Here is a 12,183-nt window from a genome sequence, read left to right as displayed (position 1 = left end):
ACAGAATTTCTGCAAATCAACAATTAAAAGAAAAACAAGTTGGTCGCGTGTGGTGGCTCATATCTGTAATCCCAGTATTTGGGAGGCCGAGGCAGGTGGATCACTTGAGGCTGGGAGATTAAGACCAGCCTGGCCAACATGGTGAAACCCCATTGCTACTAAAAATACAAAAATTAGCCAGGCGTGGTGGCGCATGCCTGTAATCATAGCTGCTTAGGAGGCTGAAGCAGCAGAATTGCTTGAACCCAAAGAGGCAGAGGTTGAAGTGAGCTAAGGTTGTGCCACTGCACTTTAGCCTGGACAACAGAGTGAGTGAGACTCTGTCTGAAAAAAAAAAAAAAAAGAAGAAGAATAAAAAATAAATAAAGAAAAAGGAAAACAAATCAATACAATTGGCCAAAAGTTTTGAACAGGGACGTTACTGAGAGGATAGCTAAATGCCCAGTAAGTATGTTAAATGCTCTCATTGTTTCTCATTGGTCAGGAGTTCAAGACCAGCCTGACCAACATGGTGAAACCCCGTCTCTACTAAAAACACAAAAAATTAGCCAGGCATAGTGGCAGGCACCTGTAATCCCAACTACTCAGGAGGCTGAGGCAAGAGAATCACTTGAACCCAGGAGGCGGAGGTTGCAGTGAGCCAAGATTTCACCATTGCACTCCAGCTTGGGTGACAAGAGCAAAACTCTGTCTCACAAAAAAAAGCCTCTCATTATTTATTAAGAAAGGCAAAGTAAAACTACAATGAAATACCACTTCACATCCACCAGAATTGCTACAAATTAAAAGATTGACAATACTAAGTATTGGTGAGTGTATGGAATATTGGAACTCCCATTTATTGCTGGAGAGAGTGTAAGTTTGTGACAGGATCTTCTAAAGTCAGATGTAGACCTATCATAAGGAACCAGCAATTCCATTCCTAGAAAAATACCCAGTAGAAAAGTAAATATATGTCCATCAAAAACCATGTATAGAATGGTTATAACAGCTTTATTGATAAGTGCCAATAAACTGGAAGCAACCCAAATATCTATCAATGGGAGACTAGATTAATTATATTCACTAAGTTTATGCAATTGAAAATTATGGAGCTACAGAAAAGAATAAACTGTTGATATATGGAATAACATGGATGAAGCTCAGAGAAATAAAGCTGAGCAAAAGTAGCCAGACACAACAGTATATACTGTATAATTATTTTTATAAGGAGTTTAAAATGGGCAAAACTAATTCATGACTATATAATCAGAAAATTGCTTTCTTCATAGAGGTGAGGGAGATATGAATCTGGAAGAGAAACAAAAGATCCTTTTAGGGTGTTGGAAAGTTTTATATCTGGATCTGACTGGCAGTTACTCCAGTGTCTATATGCACACAAAGTAATCAAAATGTCCACTTAAGATGTATACAGTGCACTTTATTATGTATACATTATGCTTCAATGAAAAATAAATTTTGAAACACTACATCTGTCCTCAGCTTACTTGACCTCTTAGTAACATTGAAACCAGTTAGCCACACTATTTTAAACCCTTTCCTCTCTTGAGGGTACCAAGTTTGTCTGTTTTCAGTCTTTTGGGCTGCTCCTTGTCAGTTTCCTTTACTGGGAATCGTAGTTCTCTAAGCATTGTAGTGTCTCAGAGCTCAGTCCAGGGCCACTTTCTCTTCTCTTTCTAAAATCTCTCCCTGGGTCAGTGGTTCTCAGCACTCATGAATGGGTCAGAATTAACCTAAAGGTTTATTTTTTAATATTGATGTCCAACTAACACCCTAGGGCTTCTTATTCAATTGATCAGGGCTGGGATCTAGCCATTTGTATTCAAAAGTTCCCCAGGGGAATCTAATATGTAGTCAAAATTGAGAGCTACTTCCCTAAGTGATTTTATCTCATTCCAAGACTTAGATACCATTTGTGTACTAATTACATTTACATTTGTTTCCAATACAAATGTTTCCTTAAACTCAATAGTATTATGAAAAATATCTATTTCATGTTTTCATCTATGAGTCAAAATATCCAAAATGGATTTCCTGACTTTCTACCTCCCACTCCCATCTGCTCTGCTCCTTCCTTAGGCTTCCCTGTGTAATTAACCATCCAATCTACCATCCACCCAGTTGGTTAAAGCAAAAACTTATGAATCATTCTTATTTCTCCTTTTCTCTCTCACCCTGACCTCTCCTGAATCTAATGTTAGTAAATTCTATCAGACTAACACCCAGAAGATACCTTGAATCAGCTCTTATCACCTTCTCTGCTACCATTCTGATCAAAGCTTTATCATCTTTCAGCTGGAACATTGCAAAAGCTCCTAGCTGCCATTCCTGTTTCCGTTCTTTCCTTTCTTTCTTCATCTTTATACAGCCTCCATGTTGATTTTTTTTAAAAAATAGCATATCACTACCCTGCTTCAAACCCTTCAGTGCATTCTATTCCCCTTAAAATGAATTCAAAGCTCCTTATCAGGAGCCTTATGATGTGCTCCTGGCTTATTTTCCAACAATACCTTTTACCACTCTCACCCTCACTTCCTGTGCCTCAGCCCTATCCTGGCCTCTTTTCTGTTCACTGAAGATGACAAGTCATTTCCCACTTCATGTTTTTTGAGCTTGGCCTGGAATGCATTTCACCGGCTCTTCACAAGGCTGGTTCCTTCCTGTCATTTAGGTCCCAGTTGCTTTCTGAGAGAAGCTTTCCATGGCTACCTCATCCTAAGTGATCTACCTCTGCTTATTCTCTTTCACATAACTCTGTTTCTTCACAGTGCTTTTCACAGTCTGTTTAAGATTTTTGTCCATTTCTTCACTGTTTGTCTCTCTGTACTGTAAAATGTAAGCTCCTACAGGACAGGAATCTCTTTTGCCTTTTTAATAAGTATTTCTACCTTCTGAAACGTGTTGAACACACAATAGGCACTCAATAAATGTTTGCTGTCAATGAATGAGTAAGGTCTTGAGAAATTAGTCAATTTATTCATAATAAAAATAAAAAGTACCATTTACTGAGCAACTACATTATGCTTTTGCTAAGTATATTAAGAATTATCTCATTTAATTTTTAACAACAACAATCTGAGAGGTAGGCAATGTTATCCCAATCTTATAAAAGAAGGAAGTGAGAGACTGAAGTTGATATAAATTCATACAGGAAGCAAGTGGTAGTGCAAAAATTTTAGCTTAATCAGTTTAACCCCAGAGCCCATGCTTTTGTGCCTATGCTATTCTTCTCCTTGTCAGAAGAAAAAGGTAAATACATTTTCACAGTATATAAAGGGAAGCATCTGCCTATGAACAGGCTGGGGCACCCTTGTGGATCTTGCTATGTTTCTTCAGTGAGGTCAACATGAAACACTAGTGATAATACTATCTTATATTTATGTCCCAAGTTCTTTAAATTTTCTAAAGTATGTGCTATTTTATTATCTTCTTTGGTGTCTACTCATGTGCTAATTTATTTATTATATCTCCATATAAAAAATTTATTTATTTATTATATCTCCATATAAATTATTTATTATATCTCCATATAAATTTATTACATGGAGATTATATATATATATATATTATATATATAAAACTCCACCCACCCTTTCATTCATTATACATAGTCTAGGTAGGAAACAGACAGCTTATATTTAAAGCACAAAAAGTGTCAGAAGTGTGGGATGCATGAAGACCTAGGACAACCAGAGGAAGAATGAACTAACTCTGTTGGACAGCTCAGAGAAGTCTTCATCATGGAGGTGACATTTGAAGTGAAACTTAAATCTTGAATCTTGAGTAAAACATACCGAGCAAAAAAAAGACCATCCTGATCTTTGACAAACCTGACACAAGCAATGGAGAAGAGATTCCCTATTTAATAAATGGTGTTGGGAAAACTGGCTAGCCATATGCAGAAAACTGAAACTAGACCCCTTCCTTACACCATATACAAATATTAACTCAAGATGGAGTAAAGACTTAAAAGTAAGACCTAAAACCATAAAAACCCTAGAAGAAAACCTAGGCAATGCCATTCAGGACATAGGCATGGGCAAAGGCTTCATGTTTAAAACACCAAAAGCAATGGCAACAAAAGCCAAAATTGACAAATGGGATCTAATTAAACTAAAGAGCTTCTGCACAGCAAAAGAAACTATCATCAGAGTGAACAGGCAACCTACAGAATGGGAGAAAATTTTTGCTATCTATCCATCTGACAAAGGGCTAATATTCAGAATCTACAAAGAACTTTAACAAATTTACAAGAAAAAAACAAACAACCCCATCAAAAAGTGGTCAAAGGATATGAACAGACACTTCTCAAAAGAAGAGTTTATGCAGCCAACAAACATATGAAAAAAAAGCTCATCATCACTGGTCATTAGAGAAATGAAAATCAAAACCAGAATGAGACACCACCTCACTCCAGTGAGAATGATGATCATTAAAAAGAAAGGAAACAACAGATGCTGGAGAGGATGTGGAGAAATAGGAACACTTTTACACTGCTGATGGGAGTGTAACTTAGTTCAACCATTGTGGAAGGTAGTGTAGCAATTCCTGAAGGATCTAGAACTAGAAATACTATTTGACCCAGCAATCCCATTACTGAGTATATACCCCAAAGATTATAAATCATTCTACTACAAAGACACAAGCACATATATGTTTATATGCACCCATAAAAAAAGGATGAGTTCATGTCCTTTGCAGGGACATGGATGTAGCTGGAAATCATAATTCTCAGCAAACTAACCCAAGAACAGAAAACCAAACACCACATGTTCTCACTCATAAGTGGGAGCTGAACAATGAGAACACATGGACACAGGGAGGGGAACATCACACACCAGGGCCTGTCGGGGGGTGGGGGGCTAGGGGAGGCATAGCATTAAGAGACATTCCTAATGTAGGTGAAGGGCTGATGGGTGCATCAAGCCACCATGACATGTGTATGCCTATGTAACAAAATTGCATGTTCTGCACATGTAACCCAGAACTTAAAGCATAATTTTAAAAAAGATAAGAAGGTCATTTATGTGCCAAATCTATCATGCAGTTGGACAGATAGTGTTATTATTACTATGATTTACAGTATTATATTAATTAGTATGATTATTACTATGATTTTGTTATTATTATAGTGTTATTACTATTACTCTGATAGTGCTATTATTATAGTGTTTATTGTTACTATGATTTATATACTGTTTATTACATAAGGAAGGCTTAAGTGAATACATGATTTGCCTATAATCAGTTAACATGTCTCTATGGAGACAATCATTCCACCTGCTCTTGACCTCTTACCACTACAGCCTAATTAAAGATGATTTCCAAACTAGATTCATGTTTTCATTTGTCCTAATTAAAGCCTCAAACATTGAATATATCAATGGTGTTTGTTGATGTCCATCCCAAATATCTTGAAATTAAGGTGGTTTCCATGACACATTTTGTGCAAGACTTAAACTACACCTTTTTGTTTCCAGCAGCATATAAACACTTTTCTATTGTTGTTACCAAAATTTCTAATCATTGTCATCAGAAATAAGAAATAGTAATACTCTATTACATATATGTTTTTCTCATATATATTTAAATATCCTCCTTTGTGCTGTACTCTCATTTAATTAATTACATGATTTAAAAAATCTCCATTAGGTAGTTTACTACTGAAAAGCATATATTTGATATGTCTATGACTGTTTATATAGATGATTTTGTAATTCTTTTACTTTCTTTAAACATTTTTTTCATCAAATATTTATTGATCATGTACTTTGTTCCAGGCAAGTTCTAGGCATTGAGGATATAATAAGTGAACAAATTTCAGCCCTTGCACTTAAGGAATGTGTGTGTGTGTGTGTGTGTGTGTGTGTGTGTGTGTGTGTGTGTATCCAACTGAAGAGACTTGACTGCCTATCAAGTAATAAGTCCTACAAAAGAGGTAATGATAGCATTTCATGGGAATGTATGAAACGAATGCCCAGCCCAATATTGATGGATAAAGAACAGTGTCAGGGTGGTCTTCCTCAGAGAAGTAATGGCTAAGCTGGGACCTAAAGATGAGAAAAGGACAGGGGAGCAGAGAAAGCATCATGTTTTCTCATGGAGCTGAATATATATTGTAAACTACAAACAAATCCTCATTAGTAGTTTGTAAGACTACCTGAGTCATCCCTCACAAATTGGAATTTAACATATATTAAAAAGCAAGAGAATGTTTGGCTCTTTGGTTGCATTATCCTTTACTAAGGATCATCGATCTCTTTCAAAGACTACTAGGATTTTCATTTTTCTAAAGACTCTGACTCCAAAACCTCGTCAATTACAGTAAAAGGTCAAAGGAACACATGCTGCATTTTCTTGCTGAAATTTATGCGAACAATGTCAAGAGGAAACATGCTTAATCTGCCTCCTATCTGCTAGTGAAGTTAAAACAAATTGCATTAGGATAGCAAAACTCTTCCTTTCCATGTTGATTTTTATGATAATGTATTAACATCTTCTCCTTTCAAAATTTTCTATTGTCAATGACAATCAACCAGAGTTGAGTGAAGGTGGGACATTAGTATATATAAAAATATGCAAATACACATGGTATTTGATATATCCTGACTTTTTCCTAGTTTATTCAAACAATGTGACTCCAATCAGTTGTATTGTGGGGCTTGGTGGAAAGGTGAATCATTTATAGCTTGCCCATTTTGTTCTTTTCAACAATAACTATTTTTTCAGAATTTTGCTAGGTATTTAAGCATAACAAGCAAAAAAAGAAGGATCTGGGCTAGATGGCAGAATAGGAACAGCTCCAGTCTGCAGCTCCCAGCTAGACCAATGCAGAAGGAGGGTGATTTCTGCATTTCCAACTGAGGTACCTGGTTCATCTCATTGGGACTGGTTAGACAGTGGGGGCAGCCCATGGAGGGAGAGCAGAAGCAGGTGGGGCATCACTTCACCCGGGAAACACAAGGGATTGGGGAACTCCCTCCCCTAACCAAGGGAAGCTGTGAGAGACTGTGCTGGGATGCTGCTATCTGGCCCAGATACTATGCTTTTCCCATGTTTTTTTGCAACTCACAGACCAGGAGATTCCCTCGGGTGCCTACACCACGAGGGTCCTGGATTTCAAGCACAAAACTGGGTGGCCATTTGGGCAGACACTGAGTTAGCTGCAGGAGTTTTTTTTTTTTTTTTCTCATACCCCAGTGGCGCCTGGAATGCCAGTGAGACAGAACTGTTTGCGCCCCTGGAAAGGGGGCTGAAGCCAGGGAGCCAAGTGTTCTGGCTCAGTGGGTCCCAGCCTGCTGGAGCCCAGCAAGCTAAGATCCACTGGCTGGAAATTCTCACCAGTACAGCAGTCTGAAGTCTACCTGGGACTCTCAAGCTTGGTGCAGGAAGGGGCGTTCACCATTACTGAGGCTTGAGTAGGCAGTTTTCCCCTCACAGTGTAGACAAAGCCACAGGGAAGGTCGGACTGAGCGGACCCCACTGCAGCCCAGTAAAGTCACTGTAGCCAGACTGCCTGTCTAGATTCCTCCTCTCTGGGCAGGGCATTTCTGAAAGAAAGGCAGCAGCCCCAGTCAGGGGCTTGTAGATAAAACTCCCATCTCGCTGGGACAGAGCAACTTGGGGAAGGGGTGACTGTGGGTGTAGCTTCAGCAGACTTAAACTTTCTTGTCTGCAGGCTCTGAAGAGAGCAGTGGATCTCCCAGCACACTGCTTGAGCTCTGCTAAGGGATAGACTGGCTCCTCAAGTGGGTCCCTGACCCCTGTGCCTCCTGACAGGGAGACATCTCCCAGCAGGGGTCAACAGACACCTCATGCAGAAAAGCTCCGGCTGGCATCTGGTGGGTGCCCCTCTGGGATGAAGCTTCCAGAGGAAGGAACAGGTAGCAATCGTTGCTGTTCTGAAGCCTCTGCTGGTGATACTCAGGCAAATAGGGCCTAGAATAGACCTCCAGCAAACTCTAGCAGACCTGCAGAAGAGGGGACTGACTGTTAGAAAGAAAACTAACAAACAGAAAGCAATAATATCAACATCAACAAAAAGGATGCCCATGCAAAAACCCCTTCCAAAGGTCCTTGGCATCAAATATCAAAAGTAGATAAATCCACAGAGATGAGAAATAACTAGCGCAAAATGCTGAAAATTCCAAAAACCAGAATGCCTCTTCTCCTCCAAAGGATCGCAACTCCTCAATAGTAATGGAACAAAACTGGACAGAATATGAGTTTGACGAATTGACAGAAGTAGATTTCAGAAGGTGGGTAATAACAAACTCCACCAAGCTAAAGGAGCATATTCTAACCCAATGCAAGGAAGCTAAGAACCTTGATAAAAAGTTATAGGAACTGCTAACTAGAATAACCAGTTTAAAGAAGAACATAAATCAGCTAATGGAGCTGAAAAACACAGTGCAAGAACTTCATGAAGCATACATAAGTATCAATAGCCGAATTGATCAAGCAGAAGAAAGGATATCAGAGACTGAAGATTAACTTAATGAAATAAAGCATGAAGACAAGATTAGAGAAAACAGAATGAAAAGGAGCAAACAAGCTTTCAAGAAATATGGGACTATGTGAAAAGACCAAACCTATGATTGATTGGTGTACCTGAAAGTGACAGAGAGAATGGAACCAAATTGGAAAGCACACTTCAGAATATTATCCAGGAGAACTTCCCCAACCTAGCAAGACAGGCCAAGATTCAAATTCAGGAAATACAGAGAATGCCACTAAGATACTCCTCAAGAAGAGCAACACCAAGACACGTAATAGGCAGATTCACCAAGGTTGAAATGAAGGAAAAATACAAAGGGCAGCCAGAGAGAAAGGTCAGGTTACCCACAAAGGGAAGCTCATCAGACTAACAGTGGATCTCTCTGCAGAAACCCTACAAGCCAGAAGAGAGTGAGGGTCAATATTCAAGATTCTTAAAGAAGAAGAATTTTCAAACCAGAATTCCATATCCAGCCAAATTAAGCTTCATAAGCAAAGGAGCAATATCTTTTACAGACAAGCAAATGCTGAGGGATTTTTCTCACCAACAGGCCTGCCTTACAAGAGCTTCTGAAGGAAGCATTAAATGTGGAAAGGAAATACCAGTACCAGCCACTGCAAAAACACACCAAGATATAAAGACTAATGACACTATGAAGAAACTGCATCACCTAATGTGCAAAATAACCAGCTAGCATCATGATGACAGGATCAAATTCACACATAACAATGTTAACCTTAAATGTAAATGGGCTAAATGACCCAATTAAAAGACACAGACTGGTAAATTGGATAAAGAGTCAAGATCCATCAGTGTGCTGTTTTCAGGAGACACATCTCATGTGCAAAGACACACATAGGCTCAAAATAAAGGGATGGAGGAATATTTACCAAGCAGATGGGAAGCAAAAAAAGCAGGGGTTGCAATCCTCGTCCCTGATAAAAATAGGCTTTAAACCAACAAAGATAAATAAAGACAAGGGCATTACATAATGGTAAAGGGATCAAGGCAACAAGAAGAGTTAACTATCCTAAATACATATGAACCCAATACAGGAGCACCCAGATATATAAAGCAAGTTTTTGGAGACCTACAAAGAGACTTAGACTTCCACACAATAATAGTGGAAAGACATTAACACCCCACTGTCAATATTAGACAGATCAATGAGACAGAAAATTAACAAGGATATTCAGGACTTGAACTCAGCTCTGGATCAAGGGGACCTAATAGACATCTACAGAACTCTCCACCCCAAATCAACAACATATACATTTTTCTCAGCACCACATACCACTTACTCTAAAATTGACCACATAATTGGAAGTGAAGCACTCCTCAGCAAATGTAAAAGAACAGAAATCATAACAGTCTCTCACACCACAGTACAATCAAATTAGAGCTCAGGATTAAGAAACTCACTCAAAACTGTGCAACTACATGGAAATTGAACAACTTGCTCCTGAATGACTACTGGGTGAATAACAAAATTAAGGCAGAAATAAATAAGTTCTTTGAAACTACTGAGAATAAAGACACAATGTACCAGAATTCCTGGGACACAGCTACAGCAGTGTTTAGGGGGAAATTTATAGCCCTAAATGACCATAGGAGAAAATGGGGAAGATCTAAAATTGACACCCTAACATCCCAATTAAAAGAACTAGAGAAGCAAGAGCAAACACATTCAAAACTAGCAGAGGACAAGAAATAACTAAGATCACAGCAGAATGGAAGGAGCTAGAGATAAGAAAATCCCTTCAAAAAATCAATCAACCCAGGAGCTGATTTTTTTTGAAAAGATTAACAAAATAGACCATAGCCAGACTAACAAAGAAGAAAAGAACCAAGTAGACACAATAAAAAATGATAAAGGGGATATCACCACTGATCCCACAAAAATACAAACTACCATCAGAAAATACGATAAACACCTCTATGCAAATAAACTAGAAAATCTAGAGGAAATGGATAAATTCCTAGACACATACACCCTTTCAAGACTAACCAGGAAGAAGTCGAATCCCTGAATAGACCAATAACAAGTTCTAAAGTTGAGGCAGTAATTAATAGCCTACCAACCAAAAAAAAGCCCAGGACCACATGGATTCACAGACAAATTCTATCAGAGGTACAAAGAGAAGCTGGTACCTTTCCTTCTGAAATGATTCCAAACCATAGAAAAAGAGGGACTCCTCCCTAACTCATTTTATGAGTCCAGCGTCAACTGGACACCAAAGCCTGGCAGAGGCAAAGCAAAAAAAGAAAATTTCAGGCCAATATCCCTGATGAACATTGATGCAAAATCCTCAATAAAATACTGGCAAACTGAATCCAGCAGCACATCAAAAAGCTTATCCATCACGATCAAGTTGGCTTCATCCATTTGATGCAAGGCTGGTTCAACATACGCAAATCAATAAATGTAATCCATCACATAAACAAAACCAACGACAAAAACCACATAATTATCTCAATAGATGCAGAAAAGGTCTTTGATAAAATTCAGTACCCCTTCATGCTAAAAATACTCAATAAACTAGGTATTGGTGGGACATATCTCAAAATCATAAGAGCTGCTTATGACAAACCCACAGCCAATATCATACCGAATGGGCAAAAGCTGGAAGCATTCCCTTTGAAAATCGGCACAAGACAAGAATGTCCTCTCTCATCACAACTATTCAAGAGTATTGGAAGTTCTGACCAGGGCAATCAGACAAGAGAAAAACATAAAGGGTATTCAAATAGGGACAGAGGGAGTCTAATTGTCTCTTATTGCAGATGGCATGATTGTATCTTCAGAAAACCTATCATCTCAGCCCCAAAACTCCTTAAGGTATTAAGCAACTTCAGCAAAGTCTCAGGATACAAAACAATGTGCAAAAATTACAAGCATTTCTATACACCAGTAATAGACAAACAGAGAGCCAAATCATGAGTGACCTCCCATTCACAATTGCTACCAAGAGAATAAAATACCTAGGAGTACAACTTACAAGTGATACAAGTGATGTGAAAGACCTGTTCAAGAACTACAAACCACTGCTCAAGGAAATAAAACAGGACACAAACAAATGGAAAAACATTTCATGCTCATGGATAGGAAGAATCAATATCGTGAAAATGGCCATACTGCCCAAAGTAATATATAGATTCAATGTTATTCCCATCAAGCTACCATTGACTTTCTTCACAGACTTAGAAAAAAATACTTTAAATTTAATATGGAACCAAAAAAGCACATATAGCCAAGACAATCTTAAGCAAGAAGAACAAGGCTGGAGGCAATATGCTATTTGACTTCAAACTATACAAGGTTACAGTAACCAAAACAGCATGTTACTAGTACCAAAATAGATATACAGGCCAATGGAACTGAACAGAGGCCTCAGAAATAACACCACTTATCTACAACCATCTGATCTTTGACAAACCCAACTAAAACAAGCAATGGGGAAAGAACTAGAGAAGAACTAGAGAACTATTTAATTAATGGTGTAGGGAAAACTGGCTAGCCATATGCAGAAAACTGAAACCAGACTCCTTCCTTACACCATATACAAAAATTAACTCAAGATGGAGTAAAGACTTAAAAGTAAGACCTAAAACCATAAAAACCCTAGAAGAAAACCTAGGCAATGCCATTCAGGACATAGGCATGGGCAAAGGCTTCATGTTTAAAA

The sequence above is a fragment of the Colobus angolensis genome, unplaced genomic scaffold (genome assembly GCF_000951035.1).
Source record: "Colobus angolensis palliatus isolate OR3802 unplaced genomic scaffold, Cang.pa_1.0 Scaffold270, whole genome shotgun sequence".
In the NCBI taxonomy this organism is placed as follows: Eukaryota; Metazoa; Chordata; class Mammalia; order Primates; family Cercopithecidae; genus Colobus; species Colobus angolensis.
This window is presented reverse-complemented; position numbering follows the sequence as displayed.